General features: G+C 38.0%; 1 protein-coding gene across 3 annotated transcripts in view; it reads left to right on the top strand.

Annotated features, from left to right (window-relative positions):
* The window catches only part of LOC123979218 (WD repeat-containing protein 37-like), a 1,096,407-nt gene that overhangs the window by 193,815 nt on the left and 887,915 nt on the right, over positions 1–14,677 (top strand). The gene's annotated exons all lie outside the window — the stretch shown is intronic.

The following is a 14,677-nucleotide window of genomic DNA, read 5'->3' as shown; positions in this document are numbered from 1 at the left end:
TACTGACAAGAGTGTTGCGGCCGCAAAGTTTGAAGATTGTGACATTTTGGCATTTGTGTGTGAAAATGCAGTGTCGAGCCTTTCAGAAAGCATTTGTGGCTTTCCTAGCTGGAGGTTATTGTTTTATTCCCTCGGCCTCTACTGTGGAAGGTCAGGTGTGTGTTGGCAGGAGGCGCCATGGTAGTGCCTGACATATTTCAAGGCCTGAGAAAACAAAATGCAGATGTGTTAGGGCCTAATCAAAAACACTATTTGAGTTTGGTTTCTGAGGCTGCTTAGCTCTTTCTCCTTAAGCTTGTGTCTTTGCATGTGCAGTTACTGAATAAAAGAGTGGATGAAATCTAAAAAAAAACTACAAAAGATTGGTCTATTGCTGTAAATCCTGTTATTTTCCCTATAAACCAAAAAGGCAAAAAACAATGCATTTGCATCTGCTTGCTGATGTCAGATTGAAAAGTGACTTTGAGGCTCGTTTTTCTTTTTTTGGGGGGGTGGGGGTGGGGGGGGGGGGGGGGGGGGGTGGTGGTGGTAGAAACATTTACTCCAGGCCGGGGGGCAGAGACAGGAGAGAGAGGAGAGATAGGGCGCCGGGGCTGTCCGCCAGGCTGCAGCCTGCCCTCAGGACGCCCACAAATATCCATGTAAATTGCAGTTTAAGAGAAATCAATACAAGTGACAAGTTGCCAATGCCACTATCTGGGGCAGTAATGAAGGTGTGCTAGCGGGGGGGCTGAAGCATACATAGATAACAGCAAACAGGCAGGGTGGGGCCGAGGTAAAGGTTAGAGGGACGTGTATATATTCGCAGATACACAGCAAGGTCAGTAGTGCTAACCTAGATTATCTATTACCACTCATATGTCTCCATGGTACGTGTGCCATTGTTCTTTTACATATGGGTCATTTGTTCACGCCTCAAAATCTAAACCCAAATGCTGCACATTTTGCTTTAAGGAAAAACACTCTCCACTCAGCCTTGTAATATGTATATGTAATATGTAATATGGCATTTCTGACAAGTTTGTTGCAGCTAAACAGAAACACAACAAACTGTATTGTATGTGGCAAATTAGGGAGCAATTAATCAGGTTAATAAAATGATTACATTTGTATATTTAAGCAGTAGTTCCTAAAAAAGATATTAAACTTGTTGTATGATCATGGTAAATATCAGTCAAAAGGGATTTGGTTAAATAAATTCTTGAATGAGGGTTATTATGGTATAGATGGTTTAATTGCTGCAAGTAACTGCTGTTTTAATTATTATTTTTGACAAAAACAGACACCACTTTATCAGAAAATAGTGAAAGATGTTTTTATCAGTTTCCCAGAGTCCAATAGCTCGTTTTTGCCAGACAAACAGTCCAAAACCCAAAGATATATTTCATTTACAATGATATTAAACTAACAAACAAAAAAAAGAAACAGTGAATCCTCATTTTATTTCAGAAGGTGATACAAGCAAAGGTTTGACATGACTGCAAAAGTGAACCAAACGGTTTTGACAGTCTTTCAAAATAGCTGCAGATTTTCTGTCGATCAATAAATCAATTAATCAGCTAATCATTTCAGCTCTAGTGGAAACATCAATCCGGAGCACTTTCAATTTGAGGTTAACCTGGAGTGTAAATTTAGGTGTGGTAGTCATAACATGTCAATGTCAAAGAAAAGATACTGTAACGATCATTATGATAGATTAGTTTGTCCCAGCTTCTATGATGACAGAAAGAATCAATCCAAGCATCTTTAACATTGTTGATAAAATAATAATGGTTACTTTTGCTGATTGAATGTTTGCTCATTTCATGTAGGCCTCTATGACTTTATTCACTGACTTATCATTTTCATCTTTGTTGTATTGTATTTGCCCATTACTGGGCAGCAAGTGTCACTATCCACTTAACTCTTTCTTTAGTTTTTCATGTCTCCAGATAACTACAAAGACCCTCTTTCCTTGCTATCATTATGAAAAACACCACTGTTGAACATGCAAACCCTGGTGATAATTATTTTCCATGTTTAAACATTTTCCATGCCTGCTCACATGCTGTGGGGCAAAGGGGAAAAAAGGGAGTAATGCCATTGAATATATGTTTTATTTCATGAGCTAATACTGCCTGTGTGTTACAGGATGCTTCTCTGTTTCTGTGTTTACTTACAAGAATTATTTAGCCAAACACTTTAGTTTGATGCCATATCTATGGATTAAAGAGTTAGATTTAAATTGAGATTACTGCAAACACATAGCAACAACTCTTTTTTCATCATCAAATCAGACACCTGCAATCTAAGATAAGGAGGCCAATCAGTACGCTGTTCAGACACATTCATTTTCTGCACTTTTGATTTTGTATTTTTTTTTTTTTTTTTTACATTGGATGGAATATGGCTGTCTAGAAATCAAAACTGTTGGGTCTATATGCCTCTCAGATTGCATTCCAGTTGCCAACTTTCATATATTTTTTGCTGTTTTTATTATTAGAATAATTAATACAACACTCTCAGTGTTCAGGTAGGATTGTCTCCATGGTAATACATCTGTTGCGCTCTAATCCAAATACTCTAATTAATGGTGATTTTTCTTTACTCACAGTTGAGAAAGAGCATGTGGCAACATTTAGCAGAGGTTTAGCCTTGAAAAGAAACCTATCTTGCCTCTTGAGCAGTCTGCAGGCCATGTTACAAATGTGAGTAAGGCAATATTAGACATATTTTTATTTTTGTCAGTGACACCTTTTATATTTAAGACCTCTTTTTGAACCATAGTTTGGCACTTTGAGTTTTTGCCTACAAGATGTCTCATTTTGTTTCCAGTTCTGTCATCTTCTTTTTTGAAAAAAGGAAACAAAAATTGCCAGTTACTCAAATTAGTTTTTAGCTAAAAATTAAATGAACTGCTATTTTAAAATAAATAACTATCTTAAAATTACATTACTACAGCACACACCAGCAACTAAGGTTATTCAGCTAGCTATAATATGAAGCTAGCTTGGTATTCTCAGTACGGACAACAGAGAGAGTCACTTGCTTCCGCTTCCGGCCCATGGGACCTTATTTCGGAAAAAACATGTAGAGTAGTGAATGGCGAGAGACAACTTTTTTTTTTATCCTGTTTAACTGTGCCCTGAATTACAACTATGATCTTTGTCAATTTAAAAGAAAATTTTGCCTGTTAAGAAAGTTGCAAGTTTTAGTTTTGTTGTAGTTCAGTGAACTACATCTCTCATCTCGCACAATATACGTCATCAACATGTTACGTTTATTGCATGGTTGCTGCTAATTAGATAACTTAGCTATGTTCCACGCAGAAATATATCTCACCTGATGTGTTTAATCCAACGACTCTCGGTCCTTTTATCACATCATCCTGTCATGTAAGTTTTTTTGATGTTAGCTTCCGTAAAGTTATCTAAAGTCTTTGAGAGAAACAGTTGCTTTTGGGTTTATGGTCTTTGTAATTATGTATTTTTACAGTCTTATACCTCAACAGTTTTACATCAAACTGCGACTTTCTTGCCTTTGAAATGTATATTTTAAATTGACCATCATCATATGTTTAATTCAGAGCACAATTCAAACTATACTAAAAATTAGTTGTCTCTCACCATTGACTACCGTACATATTTTTTCCGAAGTCCCATGGTGGTTCACCGGAAAGGGAGGGACTTAGGCTCTCTATTCTAACATTATAGGGCTTTAAAGGAATTAATCATTTCAATTGGTTAGTCCATCCATTTATTTATTGACCATATTTGGACAAAAGGGTGGAGCTAGCTAGCTTGGTGTGTAAGGTACAGCCTTATGTGTTAAAGGGGAAATATGTAGTTTTCAGCAGCCCCTTGCGGTGCAGTTTTAAGACTCCAACCATGTGTGCTTGTACGCGTGCTCGCCTCAAACTCATTAGCGAGCATAATCCGAAACAAAACCGCTTTTATACAGAGATCCTGCAATAAACGAGGAAACACCAGCTTTTCACGCAGACACAGGCTCTGTTACTACCAGTTCCTGACTCAGAGGCAGATCAAATCTGACCCCCCTTTCAGGTATTTTGGCACAATACTCTGGAAAAATGGCAGTGTGAAAGCGGCTATAGTCAAACAGGGAGACAGCTTGACACAACATGCTGGTTACTCAGGTAATCTCCCACTGCAACATTGCAGTAATATTTTTATCAGCTTGAGGTTGAAGTAATCCATGCTCGCTACATAATGTAACATAATGATAATGTTACACTGACTGCATTTAGCCGATGTGATACATATGCCTGCCCCTTTTCAGTATGTGTATCTTTCACCAGGGGCTCAGCAATATCTGCATAGCTAAATGTATTGGATGATAATGACGTGAGCTAGACTGATTATTATGATTGTTGGCACACTTTATTACAGTTATACCGTATTGAGTAACATTACTGTGGTGTATGAGTCTTCCACTGTATGGTATTGTCCTGCGCCGTGATGTTGCATTCTTGTATACAGTGGAGAAGCTATGTACCTGAGTATCGGTAAAACAACAATAAATCTAAATTGAACATTATGAAGCAAACAGCCGTAAATCTGTGCTAACTATAGCTATTGCATCACTATAGGTTAGTATAAACAAATCGCTCCACATTTGATTTGCACCATTACATAATTTCTCACAGGCTAAAATCAACACTTTGACATAATACTGGTGGTACATAGGATAGCAGGGCTGTCAAGTTTTATCAAAAGTCTAGAGTGAGATAACGCGTGTCAAATATTTGCAGCAGCGGGCCCTCGGCCCCAGCCAATTCTCTCAAGCTTTTACTAGCGATTAGATTTTATAATAATAACTGACCCAAACAAATAGAAAGTATAACAATAGGTAGATCTGATAAAAGACTATATACTTATATTTCAAAAATACAAATGTATCAAAACTAAAAAGAAATTTGGCCCCAAACGAGCCCACTGAACAGCAGTGCTGTACACATAGGCCTACAGTAGAGTACAGTACAGATGGCAGAACTTGCCCTACGCATGTATGCCAAGCTGTGTATGAGAGTAGGCTACACATTTCAGCTTATGAATGGTGTTTTGTGTTGTGATTGTTTGTTGCACATTTTATTGCCTTGATGACAGGGGTAGGGGACTCCCACTTAGAGCACTGTGGCTCAAGGTCAGCCATTTTCACCATCATGATGGATGATAGCTTTCCGTCCAGAGCCAAAACATCTGTAGTGCTTTCCTTAGTTTCAGGTAGCAAAGCTTAGCCCAGTGGTGGACAGTAACAAAGTAGTACTGTATTTAAGTTCACAAGGTATTTGTACTGAACTTGAGTATTTTCTTTTTATGCCACTTTCTTCTACTTCACCACATCTCAAAGGGAAATATTGTAGCTACTTTTTACTTTATCTGACAGCTTCAGTTACAAGTTACTTTAACAAATTAAGCTTTTTAAATAATAGGATGTTTTGATATAAATTAAATTACTTAACAGTTAATACAAGTCCAGCTAGAACTACATCAGTTAGTCTAATTGACAGAAATTTAATTGGCAACTGTTTTGGTATTAATAATTTTTCAAGTAAAAACATTTCATGGTTCCAGCTTCACAAAGTGTAGATTTGCTACTTTTACTTGACTTATTTTAATGTATTTTTAATCATTTTGAGGTTTGGACTGACAAAACAAGCATTGTTAAGGTGTCACTACAGCGACAGCAATTCTTGCTATTTTCAGAATTTATTACAATCGATTTATGGAGAAAATAATTAGCTGATTAAAATAAAAATAATCATTAATTGCATTCTGATACAAAATACTTCAACCTCAACCAGCTACATTAATGCACGTGGAATAATAATCTAATGATATAATATATAATAGTAAAACTGTCATATGGGACATTTTTCTTTCTGCTTTGAGTAGGCTAATTTTACTTTTAATTCTTCTACATTTTCCAGCTTATAGCCTACTTACACACTTTTACTTAACTTTTTCACTTGCAGAGTATTTTAACAGTTTTTTAATAATTTAGCACGCATTTGGCTACACTCCCCAACATCAGCTGCTCTCGCTATCTTTGACCCCAGGTGAGTGATTTTGTCCAGGAATTGTAAAATCAAAATGTGGGAGAAAAAAACTCTATGGTTACCGCATTCATCGGGTCTTACGCTTCCAACTTCCACTCCGTGTGTGCACGCGCATTCATGTTGCCTGGTAACGAACGTGCTTGCGGGATCACGGAATTCACCCGGAAACAACACATTTTAATTTCTGATCGGCTTAACGGCTCTGGCATTTAGTAGGCTACAGAGAAAGCTATGAACTCGGCACAAAAATTATCGTCCATTAATTGTATATAGCGGGACAACTTGAAGGACGTTATATAACTTCTCAGTGTGAGAAATACAAGGCGTGGCTTGTGACCATGTGAACTGGCTGAAATGCATGTGTCTCAAAATGAAAGTAAAAAAGTGATTTATTAATAAGTGATTTCAATGAAAAACTACATATAGCTCCTTTAACTGTGATATTAACTGGGATGCTAATTTTGGCTAGAGAAAAACCAGCTTAAAACAAATTGTACTTACCGAAAAAACTGAACACTCCATAGAGTGTCTATTAGTACAACCAAACACTGAACAAGACCAGAATGTTACAATTAACTTTAATGAACTCAGTGAGAGCGCAGTGTGTACTCCATTTAAAATAAATAAAGTTATTTGGTGCATTAATGCATAGTGATTGTATCTGTGGATCTCACCTCACTGCCCAGCGAGCCACTAACTGCAGCTTTATGGTCTGAGCAAGCTAGCTGCTGGGTGCTATTCTACGTTACACAGTGTTGCCAAGCACATTCATTTCTGTAGTTTGACCATGTCTTTTTCACATGTAGCTATATAGTTATCTTCAGGGCATATCTATCAAGTAAATTTACATACAGCAGTAACAGCAACACACACAAGCACACACACACAAACCAATGCGGAGCACAATGGGCTCCTTATAATGTTAACAACTAAAACTGTGCTGTAAGTAAGTATAGCAAAAGTTCCACAAAAAGCAACATGAAAGAAAGAGTTACTGCATCCAATCTACTACGCTCGTTCTTTAGTGGCCTTCAAATGAGGTTTAATAGTTTCTCTTGACTGTCCCTCAGTATTACAATATTAGTCCAACATCGCTCAGCCTGCTAGCTACATTAGCCATGCAATATGCTAATGCAAAGTTAGCTAACCTACAAATAAACAGTACATAAAACAACATAAAACACTGCAAAACTTTCAGCTTCCAAGTTTGAAGTTGAGTTGCAAACATATTTGCTCCTGAACCGTTCAGCCCCTGCATTGCATGTAATTTTTGAATCATTGATTTATTCATTTAACACAGTCTGAAGTGTAAAACAAGAAGGTATGAACATAGCGGTTGTAGCGATTGCTTGCCATCCCCTGCGGTTGGCTTGTCAATAGCACAGTATTTCAATATTGCTGTTATCGTGACAGCCCTATCGGTAGCAAGGCCAATACAATTGCAATTCTCTCCATCTGTTGAACTACTGAACAAGGTTGACTCGTTTTTTGTTCTTCATCAATTCTGTTCTTTTTTTCTTTGCTGACCATTTGCTCTTCTAGTCTGCGTGGTGCATTCTGTAAAATGTTTTTACATAAATTTTGCGGGGGGAATCAGACTAGCATTTTTAATACCTATAGAAAAATTTCCAATCTTCTTGCTGATGGTCTCTCTTGTGTGCTTATGTAGGTCATATAGAGGCATCAGTACAGTTTCAAAACCAGGTAAAAGCTCCCTGTAGTTGCTTAAACATGCAACTTAACTGACTCGATAACAAAAACACTAATTCAGGTGTAAGAATCCGGCATCTTCAAAGATCCAGTTGCATTTGATGACATATTTGAACATGACAACATCCTTATCTCCACAATCCAAATATAAAATCTACGTAAACAAAAATAAGCTTTTGCATGCAGATTCCACCAAGAAACAGATGCATCAAACAGGTGGCAGGCATTTTAACAAGCAACATACTTCAAAAATTGGATTGTCAGGATATTGCAGGAATGAAAAAAATCAAGACACGTTTTAAGTGGTGTCAACACGAAGAGAGGAAGTGACATTTGTGACAAGCTGTTTTTACAAATTTATCAGAAATCTGGGTCCAGCTGTGGATGTAATCTGACTACATCTAGAACAAGATAAACAGATGTTTAACAGAAGGTGTAAAGCTGGCTTTTGTCTCTCTTCCACCTTGTATCTAAACTTTATACTTTAAGCTTCCACAGGCTGCTAATGCAAAGACAGCAGGCATAATGACAGAGAGGGACTAGTAAGGACACATGTTACTGGGAACTGACTCCACAGCTTTTCAAAATACTGACACGGCCTTCCCACCAGTGGCAATGAGCAAGTAGAAGCAACACTGCAAAGTTGGAATTACACCAGAGTATGCATATTCTTTGTGATTAATGTCAGGAATTTGTGCAAACTACGCCTTAATGTACCTTGTGCAAATGTGCAAACATTACTGACACAAAGCACTGTAATTGCTAGTTGCAAACTCTTGCCCACAACTCATTCCAAGGCTGCATTCCCTGGCCATATTTAAACTTTGAAAGTGACATTGAATATTTAATTTTACAGCACGTAGCTACAGCCAGGGGGGTTAAATTCTTGCCGCAACTGATGAAGTGCCAGCAATGTACCTTTTCTTCAGCAACATTCTCCTTTGGATGACTTTTTCTTTTCTTTTTCAACCTCACCCCACCCCTCTTAAGTGACACCCATTAATCATATTAGGTCTTTGAGAGAATTGTCTGCTGAGAGTCAAGTCTTGGCTGACCCCAACATTTGGAGAGTGAAGATAAAGACGTTGCACTGACAGCTCTGAAACAGCCCCTTTTTTTGCAGGTCAGCGTTCAGGGAAATATGAATATTATTATACGTATAAAAGAGGAAAAACAATTGAGTTCTTACTTCAGAGGAGCTGAATGACATTGGCAAATCTGTTTCTGCTGCTGTGGATAAATTGCCTGGGTAGGTTTCCAATTAACGTATTGGTAGCAAAAAGATTCACATGGCGACATGATGTGTGCAACTGCAAATGCATGTATAAAGAAGATCATCAGTAGTTTATCTCCCTTATATTATGGCTATATTAGTCCTTACTTGTGCCTGTATGGAAAGCAAGCATCTCCTGGCATACCAGCTGATAAAATATTCCACGATTGTGCAGATCAATGGTGATTGTGTTTAATATTGGATTCCTTAATTTCTAAAAGCAATGAATATTATAGCGCTCTTTGTGAGTCTACATTCCAATCAAAATGTCTCTCTGAATAGGAACTAACATCATTGCCCTTAATGTCACGTAACATTATCAGCTCTGTGGTTTAGTACAATGAAGCCATTGTGAGGGGGGCTTATCAGTAAAAGACAGGAAAGGAGAAAGGAAAGGAGAGAATGAATAGAATAAAAGTCATTTTGATCTCTGTTTAGCGAACAAGAGATTTCACAAAATAGTTCTGCTTCACAATGCTGAATTCAGACACCTTCAGCTGACATTAAAAATTGTTTTTGCTAAGAAATCTGTGTGTCTCCATAGTATTAGTTTTAACTCTTTGGTCAGAATTGTACTTACCAAACAGGTGTGGAAAGATTATTAGAATATTTTACTCTAGCAAACTAACTGCAACTTACTCTTTCTACTGTAGCTAAATCTGCGGGACGATAAAGGCGAAGGTGGGTAAACAGGTTTGTTCTACTGCCTCTGTCAGTGGTTACTGTTATTCGGCACTTCCTGCAGACTGTGGTGTCTAGCAACACCCTGTCTTTTTTACGGAATCTGAAAAACTCCCACTGGCAAGCTAACTTTTTTTGGTTGCAGGTAGTGCCTCGCTCTCGTCTGCCATGACATCCAACTCCAACATGATGTAATTTGCGCGTCAGTAGTTGCCACTGTGTGGTACTAGCTTGCTAGCTATTTACTATGTTCTATTCTTCTTTTTCTTTTTACAGTTTTATGGCGAGTGGCAACCAGCGTTAAGGTGCTTTAGCGCCACCTACTATGCTGAAAGGAAAGACAAGGAAATGATTTAAGAGGTGCTAGATTATTTACATGATATTACCATATGTATATCATTAACACAATTTCAGTATTTAATTTTTTAAATAACACGTTTATTGCCAATTCCCTTATATTACAACAAACACCCTAGTGGACACAAAAATTGTTTGTAGTATTACTTCAGTTCCAACAAACATACAGGCAGTTAGACAGCTAGGGAAAGCAACTACGTGACTTTGTATGTTAGTTACACCACCATGATGGGCTTATGTGCATATTAGCTGGTCACCCCAAATCACATCATATTGCATATATTTTTTATAAATTCAAGATGAGTCATTTAAGGATAAGAAAAGAGGTAAATTTAAAAAAAAAACTTAAAAGACTAAATTCTAAAAGTTCTTTTTCAAACATTTGATATAAATGAAAAATTAACAGGACTTTTATTTTTTACCCCTTTTTTGAAAGAAAAAAAAGCTACAGTCAGTCCTTACATAAAAAATGAGACAAATTCAAAAATCAGTTCAAATTTAAGTGAAATGTGAATAACATAAGTACATGAAATAATGTGTTTGATGGTTCTTTGTCTTCTCTTTAATGATACAACAGACCAACGAGTTGAACAGGAGCTCATGCTACATATTTTCATGTTCGTTCCTCTTGTAGTTTGTGTTTTCAGGCGGATGGAGAGTTATATCGGCACAGACAGATGGAGAAAACCATTGTGGAACTCCTGAAGGTAAAGATGCCAGTTCTGATCAGGCTGAATTCTGCAACCAGGGGGAAAATGATGTACAGCTACATTCGCGTTTTGTTTTGCTCTTCTCATTGGTGTTAGGCAGGTACAGTGCTGGAAACTCCCCCGACCTGACCTCCCTGGCGGCAGATTTCCTATATTTCAGGAAAGTTAAAAATACCTCTCTGAAGCTCTGTTGTGGATCTTTCCTGGCACTACATTTGTTGTACACCTCACGTAGACATTATGAGCTGTTCTGGTTTTGACCTGACAACAGAGCGCACAAGGACGCATGTAAAAAAACAAAAAACAAAAATTCAAATGTCAGCAGAGCTTAGTTCTGATCAAACATCCTGTTCCAACTGATAGCAACACGGACGCTCGGGAAAAGGCTGTAATTGAAAATGAGCAAAACAAAATCAAACAAACTCTTGTGCTCTCATGCATGTCTGACTAAAAAAAATGAATAGGTTTCATACACCTGCTTTAAAAAAAAACATAATTGCACACTCACACATACATGCTTGGATTTCTACCAGATATTTACACACACACCACTGTCAATATGACCACATGGGAAAATTAGTAAACAGAAGCTTATCATTTTCCAAAAGATCCTAAAGGCCTTGAAGCTCAGCTGTATCCCATTTGGAAGACAGAGATTAATTGCCTCTTTTCCGCCACGACAGTAATCCTTGAAACTGCCTCTGCTTGGTGCAACAGCATCTCAGACATCCTCCTCTCCTCTCACACACACCAAGGATACCACCACATAATGTCAAAGAGGCCCTCCCCTACCACAACACACGCACGCACACACACACACACACACACACACACACACACACATTCACTTTACTAAATCACTAATATCCAGCCCATTAGCACTTTAAAGCCAGCATCCAGAATTACTTTAAGTCTCGCAGGTGTTTGAAGTATTACAGAGTCACGGCAAGTAACAATGATGCTTTTCTCGTGTTGCTTGGCAAGAAGTTGAGTTTGTTAATCTCACAATGCAGGGAGGATTGGTTGCTTGGGTATGGCAAGGCACTTGTGGATTGCTGCTCCATCTCTATACTCCAACTCTAATACCTCCTGGGATAAAACATTGTTTCCCTGTGATATTTGCAGGTTTTAAAAATCAAAACAGCAAACCGTGGCTTTAATTAATTTCTCTGTCTTTGTTCATAAGACCATGCATGTGCCGAATGGCAGCATATGGCGTGCTCTGTTTTGCAAATCCTCAAGAATCCAGAACAGGGTGGGATTTATGAACATGACAGATGAGGTTTTGATGATTATGAGGTTGCTGATGGTCGTCAACACTGGAAAGGTTGTGCCTTTGACTCTGCAGCGCAGCATATGCTGCCCGTGGATAGTGAGGGGTCATCCAGATCTTCTGCCAATGCCATTTCATTACAGCAACAGATGGCTGCAGGGATTTTATCATTAAAATATCCTTCTGCTGAGTCTTTTTCATATTATAAAAGGTTTCAATTGGATGCAGTCTTGTCATGGGTGACATTAACCATGTTGTCACTTTTAAATTTCTACTTTCATGGAAATAAGACTAAGTATAGTCAAATGATATTATTGAGTTGTTGACCAAATGAGCATCAAGCTTGTGGTTTGCACATAAAACATAATGTGTCTCAAGATTAATGAGGATTAGGGTTACAGGGTGTTTTTCACCACATTTGCCAGAGATGAATCAAAGGCTGACTGGAAAGCACTCAAAGCTTTTACAAACTGAATCCTCGGTTGGCAATTAACTTTGTATGCACTAAGGACATGGCAGATTTTGATTTTTGGACTGAAATTACGACATTCAGTACATGTCTGCGCTGAAATCAGCCGAACCATTTTCCTACCACCACGGCGTCCTGTCGCCGCTGCACTGGCACTGATTACAAGGCCCCATTGACCGGCAGTGCATGTGCTCCTGTCCTCCAATGATGGCGCCGCATGAATAGGGTGTAATCAATCTTTGATCCAATCAGAGGTCGGTGTCTGGATGACTGACAGAGAGGGCTCTGTGGGGCTCTTATGATGCCTGAGTTAAAAGGCTCCCAGGGGGACCAGAGGCCATGACAATGAGATGCTCTAACATCGGTGACTCACTGAAATGAATATAGTGAGCACTGCTGAGCATGTACTCTTTCTGTCATTTATTGCTGTAGGTCAATGAGGCCCATTTGGTAACCCCAAAATATGTTAAATTTTTACTTTAATGCATGAAATCAGCAATTGTCATGAATGCTTTTTAAAGGTGCTAAATGCATGTTTTCATCTCAAAGTATCAATTTAAAACTTGATTACAAATACAGGACAGATAATGCCAGCCTTTTCATCTTAAGAGAGTTACTATGTTGTTTGAAATCAGTCTTATCAGAGCAATCACAACTGTATCCCATTTTGTTCTTCAGATGAATAAACTGTTTTCTGGTTTGAAAAGTCAACTCCTCCAAGTGAACAGTAGATGGTGGTAGTAAACATTTTACATGTAGCTGGGACAGGGACAGCAGACTGTCAGACAATAAACCTCTCTAAAACTGTACAGTTTATTAATGATTAATAAATAAATAATTTTAGTAGTTGATCTATTATTTTACTCAGGTTATGTGAATTGTTCAATAATTAATTTTCCATTTCTGTAGCTACAACTTGAATACACCTGCCTAATGTTTTGTTGAACTTATATATATAATATATATATTATATAAGGTTACCTTTATTCACCTCTATGTTAACATTTTCCACGGATCAAAGACATGTGTCATTACTTTCCCGTTACTCAGAATAACAATCAGGCATGAGGGCTACACAGTGTTCGACAAAACGCGGGAAGGGAGAGACAGAGTTGCTAAATCCCCCAAGTTAAGCTCATCACCTCCTCTTCTCTGAAGCTCTAGTCTTTAATCAGGCAGGGTTTATCACAGCGTCAGAGAGCGGCAGTGTTTGAAGTTTCAAGCTTTTTCCCCTCACTAAACCACACATCGAGCTGAGCGGCCGAGACTAGATCCCCATCAAAATGGACGAGAGAGCTCACGAGTGCAGGAGGAAATAGGGTGAGAATTCAGCACGGCTGTCATTTGAAATGCTAGACATGCGTGAACATGGGTGGGGTTTGTTTTTCTGTTAGAAAAATGGGCTGACTAAAATGCATGGGCATACAGCGATAGAGAGAGTGTTTCTCAAGTACGGGGGATAAAAGCACTGTCGATGGAAATTAAAGCTGGCAGATCAATAACTGTGGGAACCAAAGCCCTGTCAGAGACAATACAGTACAAATACCAGACTCTCCATGTAATCTAAATGGAAAATGGAACATATTATGTTTACATCTGGTAGTAAAATGAATTAAACAGCTATTCTACTTGTGAAGAAAATGCTGTTTTACAACAACAGTATCAATGAATTATAATTATAATACAACAATGATTTTTAACAAAGTGTTTGACTAACACCTATAGCCATAGCTAGAGTTTATGTATTTAGCCAAAACCACAATATTTTGTAATCTTAAAGCTGCAACTGTATAATATTATTGTCAAGGCTTTAGTTGACTATGTGTATGTGAAAGGTTTTGACTCGTAGTGATGAACCTACAGAAAATGATCACCTTACTCTACAGTTCCCCTAAGCTCTATGTAAGTTTATAGCATGGTTTTGCTTTTCCTCACTCTCACCTCTTTGACCATTGTTTTCAGACGTAGCTGTTTTCAGCAAAAAAGCTCTAAAAAACCACTGAACGATACCTGTCTGATAACGGCAGGCAGACTAAAAAGATTTCCCTCAGGAGTTGGTTTAGACCAATAACAGAGCTAAAAAAAAAAGAGTGAATATTAGACTCTTTATTGATTTACAAGGTGACCAGAAACACAATTCTCTGTC

Source organism: Micropterus dolomieu, linkage group LG01 (assembly GCF_021292245.1).
Source record: "Micropterus dolomieu isolate WLL.071019.BEF.003 ecotype Adirondacks linkage group LG01, ASM2129224v1, whole genome shotgun sequence".
Lineage (NCBI taxonomy): Eukaryota > Metazoa > Chordata > Actinopteri > Centrarchiformes > Centrarchidae > Micropterus > Micropterus dolomieu.
The sequence above is the reverse complement of the archived record's forward strand: the minus strand, read 5'-3'. Positions and strand labels throughout refer to the sequence as shown.